At 40.2% G+C, this 12,512-nt stretch overlaps 1 long non-coding RNA gene across 1 annotated transcript; it reads left to right on the forward strand.

The window, feature by feature from the left end:
- Positions 1-1,212: 1,212 nt before the first annotated feature.
- LOC115361266 (uncharacterized) lies at positions 1,213-12,062 on the forward strand. The gene is made up of 3 exons (XR_003928403.1): positions 1,213-1,338; positions 2,273-2,276; positions 12,052-12,062. It is a non-coding gene; the product is annotated as an uncharacterized LOC115361266 (long non-coding RNA).
- The last annotated feature ends 450 nt before the right edge of the window (positions 12,063-12,512 follow it).

Below are 12,512 nucleotides of genomic sequence, written 5' to 3' on the forward strand. Positions count from 1 at the left end.
ACTGCTAAGGAGGAGAAATAATCTTAAAACAAAAAAATTACAATGGGAGAACTATCCATTTCAGGTTTGTAAGACATTTGAGCATGGGCTTTTTTGTTGTTGTTCTGATGAAAGCAATTGTGTGAAAGACAGAGACAGATGAAACTGTTAGGGCTGTAGTCTGTTAGTCGACTGGTCAATTTATTGGTCGATACGTTCTTGGCCAACCAAAATCTGATGGGTCGATTATTTGCCGTGTTAATTTTATCAGGAGTAAAGCACTAAGTGCTAATGGGGGTGTTTTCAGAACAAACGGTTTCACAGGTAACAGTCTGTCTTCAGAACGCCCCTCTTCTTTTCACAATTTTGGATTAGTCCAACCCACTGGAGACAGACAGGTAGGCCTGCATGTTCTGAATTGAAGAAAAAATTAGGTCTGGTCTTCCGACTATTTGCTTAATTAAGAACGTTTAATGAACATTTAGTTTTTTTTTAACTTTTTAAAAGTTGAATGCAAACTTTGCAAACAACAGTTTGCATATCACAGCTCAACAACCAACATGGCATATCACCTAAAACGGTAAGCTAACATGTCTGTGTTAGGTTGCTCTGTCAGTTTTGAGTATAAACATATCAGAATTGGCATATTTCAAAGTTTTAGTCTAATCATTTTATAACTGCAGGCGCACACACCCGCGACGATGGCAACTTGACATAAACGGAAATCATAGGCTATGATATTGCACAGGTGATGCAACGCTGTCAGAGCCGACCGACTCCAGTGTGTCATTCACAAACCTGCCAACATTTGAGTAGTAAAATCTGGGAGATTTTTGTGGTGGGGAGCAGCAGAAGATGTGCGGGGATATTAGTGCCTGCCGAGCCGGTTAAGATTTACAACACATCCAGGTTTTTAATAATTAGTCAGTAAACTCGGCATTGTATGACACAGGCTGGAAAATGTGCACTTTTATTTACAGTTCAACATTTCGCCGTGTGTTACAGCTTCTGTTAACTAACGGAGCTGTGACGGCTTTCGGTCTCAGCTTTCAAAATAAAACCTTTGTTATTGTGCGTTTCTCATTATTATTAACAAACAAAGTTGGGGCTTGTAAATTACAGGAGATTCCTGGGAGAAAAGACAAAACGGGAGGGCGGCAGGATATGAGAAACCTGGGAAAAATGGGAGTGTTGGCAGCTATGGCCAGGTACTGCGACAAATCCCCCCCACAATCTGACTTGTTTCCTTCACTGTAAAATCAGGAGCTTAGCGGGAGAAATTACTGACCGGGAGCATTGCGGGAGATAGGGTTAAAAATCGGGAGTCTCCCGCGTGAATCGGGAGAGTTGGCATGTATGGTCATTCAGTGCAAAAATAATTAGGTCAAAAACGATTTAATATACTGCAAATACTTGTTGTTTGTTTATTTATAATTCATTTAGGCGGAGAAGGCTAGCAGGCAGGCTACTGTCCAGTTAATTAATCTAAAAATAGTAATTTTTTTTTTGTATTCCCGCTGCCCCCCGATTAGTCGACTTTTGGTCAAAATTTCAGGACTTTAGACCAAGATTTTCTCTGGTTGACTACAGCCCTAGAAACCGTGAGTGTATAGATCTGTCACCCTTCACCAATGTCCAACTAGAATGCGAAACTGAGTTTTGGGGGGGTTTGGAAAATAAAAATATAAAAAATGGGTGGACAGAAACAGGGATCTTGAGGGATGTGGACAGTGATTGTACTGGCGAACTGTCAAATGCATCATGTTACATTTGTGCTGTAATTGGTACTGAATGTATATATGCATTGTGTACTCTCCAGGGTGGGAATTAAACCATGGCCACGACGGCCATTTCCGTCGTTGCCCTCGCTCTGGCCGTAGTGCCCTGAAAATAATTGTACCCCTCATGGCCAATTTGGCCGGTGTGCCCCAAGCTGTCAATCTCTCAAGGTTATGGATGCAAGAAGCGCAGGTTTTGAAGCAACGCAATGTTTTGCATGCACACGCAACCATTACAAACCAACGCTACAAGTCTGTGAAACGAGTTCACAGCAGTTCACATCCGAGGGGACCGCAAGAGGCCACGCACGCCCCACCACCAGGTAAAGGCCGATTTATGGTTCTGCGGACACTAGATGCAACGTGCATGCAGTTGCTACGCAGATGGTGTGTGCCTCTTCATGCTTCTGCGTCCTGTCGGTCTAGTATGCTAAGCAATTCCCTGCCAATATATTATTATCGGCGGGGAATATTGTTACCTACACTGACAAGCCTTTTCAAAACCTTATTTGTAGCATTGTAAGTAAACAGTCATGTTTTTACAAAACTTACTTGTTTTATTTTCTCATACAAATAGTGCGAAACAAGGTGCAAAGTAACTGAAATGCGCATGTTAAGTACAAATGGTGCAAAAGAATTGAAATGCTCAAATCAATACAAACAAAAGGTGCAAAGTAGTGAGGTGAAAACTATTGGAATGTGGTACTACAGCAAAAAAAAAAAAAAAAAAAAAAAAAAAAAAAAAAAAAAGCTGGCAAAGCTGGTTTCAATATATTGGCTCACTAGAATAGTGAGCCCATGGTGTCCTCTTAGACACCATGGGCTCTAGTTTCCCGGCGCAGCGCAGGGTGGCGCAATGAGGTGAACCCCCCACAGAGCTAGTTTCAAGCAGCACAACCCGAGGGGCGCTCAGTTTGGTAGTTTGGCAGACCGAGGTGCGCTGAGATGGGAGTGGCGGTGCAGCAGGGGGAGGTGTCAACAGATTCAGCTTGGCGGAGTGACAGTTTAGTGCCAAAAGGCTTCGCCGAGGTGCACCCAAAGCTCGCCATCTGAAACCAGGTCTACTTTCAGCACAGGCAGAGCGGAGCCGGTGTAGTGGAAGTTTGGCTGACAGGCGGGCAGTGCGCACACGTCACCAAAACCTCACAGGCAGGTTTCCAGAATGTCAGGTACATTAACAATGCAATAAATACCCACAAAAACCACTATTCAATGCTACTATCTCAGTCAGCACATAAACGTATCTCCATATCGACTGTCCTGTCACAGCTGATGTCAGATCAAAGGAGATTGGCACCGTTTGGCAGAGTAATGAAAACCCAACCTGATCACCTGTCAGTCAAACAATGTGTCCAGTATGGTGATGTCTTTTTTCCAGTCATGGTGTCTGGCGCTGCTTGTGTTAACTACACAGGACTCCATCACTTACTGATGCAACAACACACTAGAGATTAAAACAAAACCCGGTTCATGAAAGCTTTTACATTCACTGTTCTAAACGCCCAGAGTCTGGCAAGGAACTGATGCATTTTACATTTTCGATTTGTGTGGAATCAGGATTTCTGTTAGAAAAAATTGGCACAGGACAACGTGACCGGCAGGTTTTCAATTTACCGGAGAAATGTTTGAAATTCTGATCAAATATTATCTGAATTTACTGAGCTTAAAATTATATGCAGGCTATATAAGAATGATATCAAGGCATGTCAATTTATAGCGTAATCTTTTTATTGAAAAGAGGCTGTATCAAATAAAATGAGTGCCATCAATTGACTCACGTGCGTAACGTCTAAAATAAATAAATAAATATTGCACAAGCCTGTGCTCTTTTAACATGAACGTTGCATACAATTGCAAACAATTGCAACTACAATTTGCAAACAAAAAAACGGGCTCATACCATTTTAATAACGCGGCGTGCTGCCAACTTGAAATCAAATAGATGCAATAAAAACTTAATTCAGCAGCTGAATTGAAATCAAAAGTCTCAAGTGTCTCTCCGCAACTTGCAATGCGCATCAGTCTTGTGACCTTGTTCTCCCCCAGGCGACTTCGCTGCACTGTTTTGATCCAGAAAAACCTCTCTCTCTCTCTCTCTCTGGTACACTGGAGACAGGGATCACGCAGTCTATTTTTTTTTTAAAATAATAAATAAAATTACGTGGAAATTGACTGTTTTAATAAAAATTCAAATTGTGAATTTTTTCACCGGACATTTAAAAATTACCGGACTTTGGCAGATTTTACCAGTCACAGTCCGGTGATTACCGGATAACTGTTAAATCTAATAAAAAATATCTCATTAGAGTCAGTTCCAGTTAAACGCTTTCCAGAGTCAGCTGGTGCAGTATTGATCAACTGTAATGTAATCAAAGTAAGTATGTAATCTACAATCTGCATCACATCAGAGACAGATGGCTCTTTATTAAAAGAATACTGACAAATTGAAATACCAGTCTAACCATAGTTTCAAGCCTCCCTAAGACACAAGAAATCACAACCTTTTATCTGTGTTTAAAGGTTGGCTAGCAGAGAACCTGGGCTTTATGAATAGTATTTATGACTTATGCAATTACTCTTGCCATAATGGATAAATCTGTGTGGGTTCTTGCGAGCCGTCCAGCTTTACTGCTGGTTGTTTCCAAACAGCAAACCACCATCACCACCTTCCCCTATTCTTTCATCAGCCTAGCGTCCCAGACCTAAAGCGTCCATGATGGTGAGTAATGAAGTGATAACAATTGGAATTCCTGCTGTCAAAGTTGGAGACAATGTGTCGCCTCCCTCACAACAGGCATCTCATTGAGCAAAGTCATTATAATACTAAGCCTGCAGTGCAACAGCAACTGGCCGGAAAGCAGCAGAGATACAGTATGCAACATAGACAAGAATAGAACACAGAGGAATGAAATAGAAAAATAGAGATCTTTAAAAGATTTTTCACTGTCCTGCCAGAGTGATGAGAACTGCAAGAGGAATATGGGGAAGGTGTGAGGCTCTGACTGCTTCTCTTATGTCTGGTCCACTCATCACAACAGCAGCAGTCATACACAAATCAATTTTACACAGTGCAGCATTTTGCCAAGATGCTCACATTTACATATGACAGGTGTACTGGGAGACAAATTCAGCCCTTGACTTTCTAAGTCATAAACACTTCAAAGGCTTGCTTTTAAATTCATTCACTTACAACTTTTACTCTTTTTACTTCTTATTAGGCTACTTTTCTGCCTTTTTATTGTATTATATAACCAACTTACTTTAGTAAGACAGAAAAAGCAGGAAAGAGAGAGTAACAGGCAATGAAGAACTAAGTTGGGAATTAAATCTTGGCAGATGGAATAGACACCATACACTTTGTCAAGTGAACCACCAGGACAAACTGGGAGTTAGAGTTGGAATGAGATTAATTCACAGTCATAGAGTGGGGAGCCTTGAAAGCAGTACAATAAATGCATATGTTTGTAAAGCAGTGAAAGCAGTTAAAGTAATCTGTGTCTAGACGTTTTATTTGTGCCAAAATGTCAGGAATATATTGTGTTTTCTGCGATTTGAAAGCAAAGACATGGTTACATGTTGGAAGGCTCTATGTGGTTAATCTAAGTTGATTTTGGCGAAGAAGTTAATGACAGCTTGATTTAAGTAATTGATGGCACATTAAAACGAGGCTTGAGTGAACAAGGATGTCCCATTTTGTCCTCTGTCTTGCCTGTCCACTCCCTCTGCCTCTTGAGCCGCTGTCAACAGTATTCAACAGGATTCAAGCATTCTGCTGCGATCTAGCCTATGCTGCCCGCATTTCATGTTGGGTTCTGGATAGACAGGGGATGTCACGCATACATATGCATTTGCATACGCATGCACAGCACTGAAGACTTTCCTGCCGTCTGCAAGGATCATCCGCACATAGCACATATAAGAGCCCTGTGAACATAGTTCTGCTAACTGAGGTGTGGCAAGGGTAGGAGGGTAGGTTGGGATTGGTTGAAGTTATTATGACAATAGGGGAAAAATAGAAAGCCGGACAACGCCACCTGGGGAATTTCACCCCAGGAAATACTGTTAACCAATGGCACTCAGGTTCATTCCCAATTAGGAGGCAGAGGCAAGTAGTCAATTTAAAAAAAAAAAAAAAAAGAACTTTTATTGAAAATAAGCAAAATAGTCAAAGCAAAAAGCAGGGGCTGGAGCTGCTGGAAAGGAAAAAAGGGATATTAAAGACAGAACCACAACTGACAGTTGATAAGTTACTTTATTACATTTTATACTAAAAAAAAAAGGCCTGAATATTAATTCTAAAAAGACAATGCCAAAAGTTAAAACTCAGCCCAACTTAAACAAAAGAACTAGGGAACTGAGCAGAGGCCACTTGTTGAGAGGCAGACTACACAGAGGGGTGCCTAGGGGTGCTACCGCTATTCACCACAGTGGGCACAGCAAACAAAGCAATCCTCACACAAATATGGTGTCCCAGTGCAACTACTCACATGCAAAAGTAAAGGGACCTCACCGCGCAAAAGTGAAGGGACCTCGCCGCCTCTCATCAATATGGCTCTCCACTCCTAAAACAAAGAAAACTCACAGAAAGTCAAATCAATTCAAACTCCAACAAATAACCAAGTATCCCAGCTGCAAAATAAATGGGCAAATAAATGACAAAGCAACCGGGTACAACAAAGGACAAATTAATGAACAAATAAAGCAAAGCAAAACAGTAAATGAAAGGAAATAAGGAGATAAGACAAAGCAGAGGGGGGGAAGAGGGGGAAACCACAATTAACTCAGTTTGCTTTACTATTTCCTAAAACTGTGAGGAGGTACACTACTCACCACCTTGAGGTCTGTGCTTTAAATGGGTGCAGGAGAGCAGGAGGGAAATCACCTTTTACCTGGCCAGCCAACACAGAACGCAGAACTGCGTTCACATTGCACTTATCTGTACATAGCACAGGCATGGTAAAATCCAATAGTGACAGCCTTTAAAGGCTACACCTACACACACAATCTGTAGATACAGATTTATTTCAGGTAGATTAGAATATGTTCTCAGGCCTTTTTTTTTTTTTTTTTTTTTTTTTTAAAAGAGCCTCTGCCAGAGTTCTGATAAAAGCAACCACAACCACAAAGCATATAACCACATTACACCAATCCTAAACCCCCGACACTGGCTTCTAATCAGTCAGAGAATTGCTTTTGAAATTTTACTGCTTACCAAAAGTCACTCAGTGAGTTAAACTGTCATAACAAGACTTGGCATAAATGATCAATAATTGTTTAACAAGCATACATTAAAAGTGTAGTTGTATAATGTATCCAGTATAAAGTTGTAGCTCTGTGCTTGGAACACAGAAAGTGTAATTGGCAGTATCCACTCTCATTCTAATCCAACTTTACAAATCAACATTCAGAAAAGATTTGAAAAAAGAGAAAGCAAGTATAACTTAAAAGGAACCGAGATCTTTAAAAAACCAAGATTCAGGACTAAATTGACGTTGTGTTTCTGTGAAAGGAAACAATTTATGGAAACCAAAGAATCCAAATCAAGCATTACATTTAAAAGAACAATTAAAGCCAGTTTGATAGGGAAATATAATGAAACATGTTAGTTACGTTTAATTGTCATACCCATACCCATTGTCATGAAAGGTATAAATATTTTTTTGTTGTTGTTTGAATGGTATTAACCGATGTGTAACTTGAGAACTAAAAAGGAATGTGACTGTCTGGGTTGGCCAGCAGCTATTTTATTTTATTTCTTGTTTATTTTGTTGTTGTTTTTTAAATTACATTCTTTGTAACTGGATTTCTTGGGATAAATGGGCAGATTAAATAAGATTATTCTTCTTTCTGCTCCCTTTCATTCAAGATCTGAGAACGTTTGTATTTATATTAAATTGTCTTTCTTTTTTTTAATAAATGAATGAAATAAAGAATAAATAAACAAATAAATAAATAAATAAAATAAATGTGGTGAGCTCTGAAAATGGAGATGCGCTTTATTAAAATCTCCATCCCCCTGCCATTTGGTCATATCATAACTATTCACCCTCTTAATGTAATGTAGTAGGACCACGGGGTAAGACAGAAGCTGCACTGCATTTAGACTGGCTTAGAGAAAAGTGGATAAAGCCTCAGCCAGCTGTCTGTATGAAAGCTGGGAGTGGATCCAGTGTTGATCATTCATGATCTTTGTTTAAGTTGTGTTGACCTAGATAGGAGCACTGGCTTCCCTACCTTAAGGCCAGCCTGCCATCTTATATAGCCTTTACACTGCGATCTGACCCTGTGTTCTTGCTGCAAGCCATTTGGTTGGTTTAATGACTGTGTGTGGGTGGTGAGACAGGCTCTGAATTCGCCAGAGCCTGCCTACAAAGTTTCTGCTCCTTTGGGACTGCCTTTTATAACGTCATTGTTTTATGATACAAACTTTGGGGTGACAGCCAATATATGAACACATTCACAAGGTAGGGTTTGGTACTGAACTCTGTGCTTTTAAGGGTACTGACTGAATTATTAGTAGTACTAGTACTACTAGTAACTAGTACTGAGTAACTATTAATGATAATAATTAATGACAAGATTCCTTATGAGTAGATATGAGCTATGAGACAAAAATTGTACAATCACATAACTTGGCAAGACTCCAGGGGCAAAATATCTGATTCCCACCAACAAATTTATTTAATGTGTTATTCCAAAAGTTCCCTTTCATTTATTTATTAGTTTATTTGAAGAGGGACAATGTGAATTTAAATAGCAACATTTTGCTGGTTTACATAAGCAGATGAAGCTGATGTGCCAACCCTGTCTAACAGCAATTCGTGTAATAGTCATAAAAGTTAATGTACAGATTTGTGTCCTTGGACATGAATTGTCCATTTTTTGTGCACATGGACATAAATTTAAGTTTTAATTTCATACATTTTTTAAAATTATAATACTTTATCCCTCAGCTGCTTCTAGAAGTGGCTAAATTCTGGTAGCTTTGGCCAAAAAACAACTTGGTTAAGCTTAGGAAAAGGTAATGGCTAAGAGTAGATTAAGGTGATGGTTAAGGTTAGGAAAAGGACATGGCTAACATTACAAAATGCTAACCCTATTGCAACGCTAACGTAATGGGAATTGAACAACAGGGAATCAAACTCCAATCCCCCACGAGAAAGTCGTATTGATTTACCCATCCAACTCTCCACCTTTATTTCTTGCTCTTTATACTACCTCATAGTACAGGCAGTAAACATTCTTTCAATTTAAATATACAAGGATACAAGGATACAAGGAAGTTTATTGGTCATTATACTGTATAATGAAATTAAAATGTAGTTCCCTCTTGATTGATTAATTGATTGTATGAAAAATAAACTTATTAAACATGGAGGAGTTCAGATGGTGCATTTAGTAGTCTCACAGCCTGTGGGAAGAAGCTGCTCTGTAGTCTGGTGTTACGGCAGCGGATACTTCTGTATCTTTTGCCTGACGGCAACAGGGTGAACAGGCTCCCGGGTTTTTGTGTCTGCGCAGGGATTTCTCCCGGATATGGAAACCTGTTTCCATAGCACTTATTTGCATTTTTCTTTTATCAGTACACCAATTTATCCACCTTTCCCAAGCGTAAAAACTTTTTTTGCGATATTTGGAGTTTTTTTGAATTTTCCATTTGGGTTTTTAATGTGCAAATTGAAAATGGGAATAAAAACAGGTGGTTGGAACCCCACCTTATGTTGCTTTGAAAGTCCTGCTGACTGTCACTGTTACATTTCATCACTGTCATGGCATGCCATGAGAACAGACTGGATACTCTACATATAGAGATTATATTTTATGCCAGTTAATTAAAGTTAAATGTTCTTACAGTAAGTAATATAGTAATAACAATAATAACAATGACTGCCAGGAAGTGGACACCGGTGGGGGAATCCTGGAGAACAGCAGTGCTCCGGAGACAGCTGTCCTCCTGCATCAATGGCAGCGTTGGTTTGCTCTCAGTGTAGTGGAGTATAGGCTCATCATATTGCAAATATGCTGAAGTGTTGACTGGCGTGGAATGGAGCACTTCTGGGCTGCCATAGCCATCATACAGCTTGCAATCCTGCTGGTGTTGGTGTAGGGGATGCCCTCAGCAGAAGCTGTGTGATGTCAACTGCATGCTTGTCCAGCATGGTGACTGAACTGTGGGAAATCGGGACGCTCCCGTTCTTCTTTCTTGTCCCCTCAGTGACTTCAATCCGCTGGAGATCTTGTCTACCTTCCAGAGAACTGTTGTCTTGCCATTTGCTGAAAAGGAAAGGATTCCGGCAGTGTGGTACACAGCCTTAGATACTGTGCAGACCACTCTCACACTAGGTAGACTGTCCTGATTAGCTGACCGCATTTATGCAAATTTCAGTGAGCTAGTCAATGTGTGTGATTGGAGGGAATATTACACATAGAGTCCAGCAGAGAGCGGGGGCTGTGTGAGATAAAACTGATCTGCTGCTATGTTATGAAGCGTCCAGGCCTCTCAGGTCACCTGGGATGGGTTTGCTTACTGAGGCAAGGGTCAAAACAAAACATGGTGAAGCAGCTTTTAGTTCCTATGCAACACATTCCTGTAACAAGCTTGAATGAATGAATGAGTGAACAAACAATAATGAGACAGACTTTCTCCAGCTTGATTTTCTCCACCACAACATTCATGCTCCCATAGAATTATTCATAAAGGTATACTGAGCCACTGGGATGTCCCAGTATGCCCATGATTTGAGTCTTTTGTCAAACAACAAAGCAACTCAGGAAACCATTAAAAAGAAAACGTTCACTAAACTGTGAATCGGAGGTGTTGGTCATAAACCAGAAAAAACATTCTTTTATTGCTCTGGCATCAGCAAAAGAAAACAGATGGAGTGACAGAGTGTCACATTATATGCAATAGATTCAGAATGCAAACAGAAATAAATGGTGAGATGTGAAAGTTGATATCAAAAAAGAATCACTGTGTACCAACAGAGTTGCTGTTACTATTGGAGGCACAGGAAGGTTGGAGCTGGCTCTGTTTGAACAGTGCGTTGCTGGGATTATTGAAGAAACTGTAATATCTGGCATTTTCCCAGTATAGGAGGGTGACTCTGATCTTATTTCAGGCGGTCAAGATAAGTAACTGAATTAAAATGAATTGTCTAATATAAAGTGCGCTAATTTTATAGCCAATTTATAACTACAAAACTAAATAAACTAAATAATTTTAAATAAATACCAAGCATTTCTGATCTTCAATTCCGCCATCAGCAGACAGCTGAGATGGTGGTGGCAGTGGTGTGTGTGTGTGTGTGTGTGTGTGTGTGTGTGTGTGTGTGTGTGTATGTGTGTGTGTGTTTGAGAGGGCAGGAGAGAGTGCATGGGTGTTTACACACTTACATGCTTTCATTTTGTTAATATATATTTGCATTTGTGGGTGCGTTGGGGGGGCTCACGTGAGTGTACTGAACAGTTGAGGAGGAGACATTCTATGAAGTCTGTCTTGGGATGCACGCATACATTCTCAGTATGTTTGTATCAACACAACACAGAGACAGTCACACCTCTCTGCTGCAATGTCCTAAATGGATCCTGCCACCTAATTCATCAATGAAATCAGATGACAGGCATCCACAGGATGGCAATGAAAAACATACGCAGGTGTGTGAATGTGTCTGCACACGACTTTGATTAAACTATCAGTAATTTGTTTTCTAGTGATTGGAATAATTCCATCTTACACTACTCACAAAAAGTTAGGGATATTTGGCTTTTGGGTGAAATTTATGGAAAATATAAAAAGTTCACGCTACAGTGATATTATATCATGAAAGTAGGGCATTTAAGTAGAAGCATACACTGGTGATTTCCTCATCTCAAACAATTTCTTGAAACAAAAGCCAACAACAGTGGTGGATATACCACAACAAAAAATGTCAGTGTCAATAACTTGTCATGTGCCCTTGAGCATCAATTACAGCTTGACAGCGACGTCTCATGCTGTTCACAAGTCGACTTATTGTCTACTGAGGCATGGCATCCCACTCTTCTTGAAGGGCGGCCCTCAGGACATTGAGGTTCTGGGGTACAGAGCTCCGAGCCTCTACACGGCGACTCAGCTGATCCCATAGGTTTTCTATGGGATTCAGGTCTGAGAAAGTGCAGGCCACTCCATTTGAGGTACCGCAGTCTCCAGCAGCCATTCCCTAATGATACGACCTCGATGAGCTGGAGCATCAAACACCTGATGTGAATTTTGCCGTTAAACTCCTTGTTAGAGAACAGCAACTTGTGCAAAAAGTACTGAAACACTGAACAGTTTGACATGTGCATTCAAAAGTTTACAGAAGGTCACATTAAGTTCACCTGTAAAGGTTATAATGCATTTTAGGTTCATCCTGAAATTTCACCCGAAAGCCGAATATCCTTAACTTTTTGTGAGTAGTGTACATTGCCAAAATGGTCTCATCTATTTTTCATGCCATCTACCCCAGTAGCGTGGTTCCAGACACATGAATTGCACATTCACTTTGGGGTCTGGTGCTGCCCAATTCATGTGGGATATCTTGATTGAAAAACTAACTGTGACAATCAGCACTATTGGCAGGAAACTTTTTGTTGACATAATGAAACTGTACCAGAACCAGAAAGATCATAGCATATTGCAAACATGACACACTAACAACACTAGAAAATGCATGATAAAGTTATAGATGCTGCTATGGATGTTGTTTTAGATAATTAACATGTCCCCTCCCCCCC

The sequence above is a fragment of the Myripristis murdjan genome, chromosome 6 (genome assembly GCF_902150065.1).
Source record: "Myripristis murdjan chromosome 6, fMyrMur1.1, whole genome shotgun sequence".
Classification (NCBI taxonomy): domain Eukaryota; kingdom Metazoa; phylum Chordata; class Actinopteri; order Holocentriformes; family Holocentridae; genus Myripristis; species Myripristis murdjan.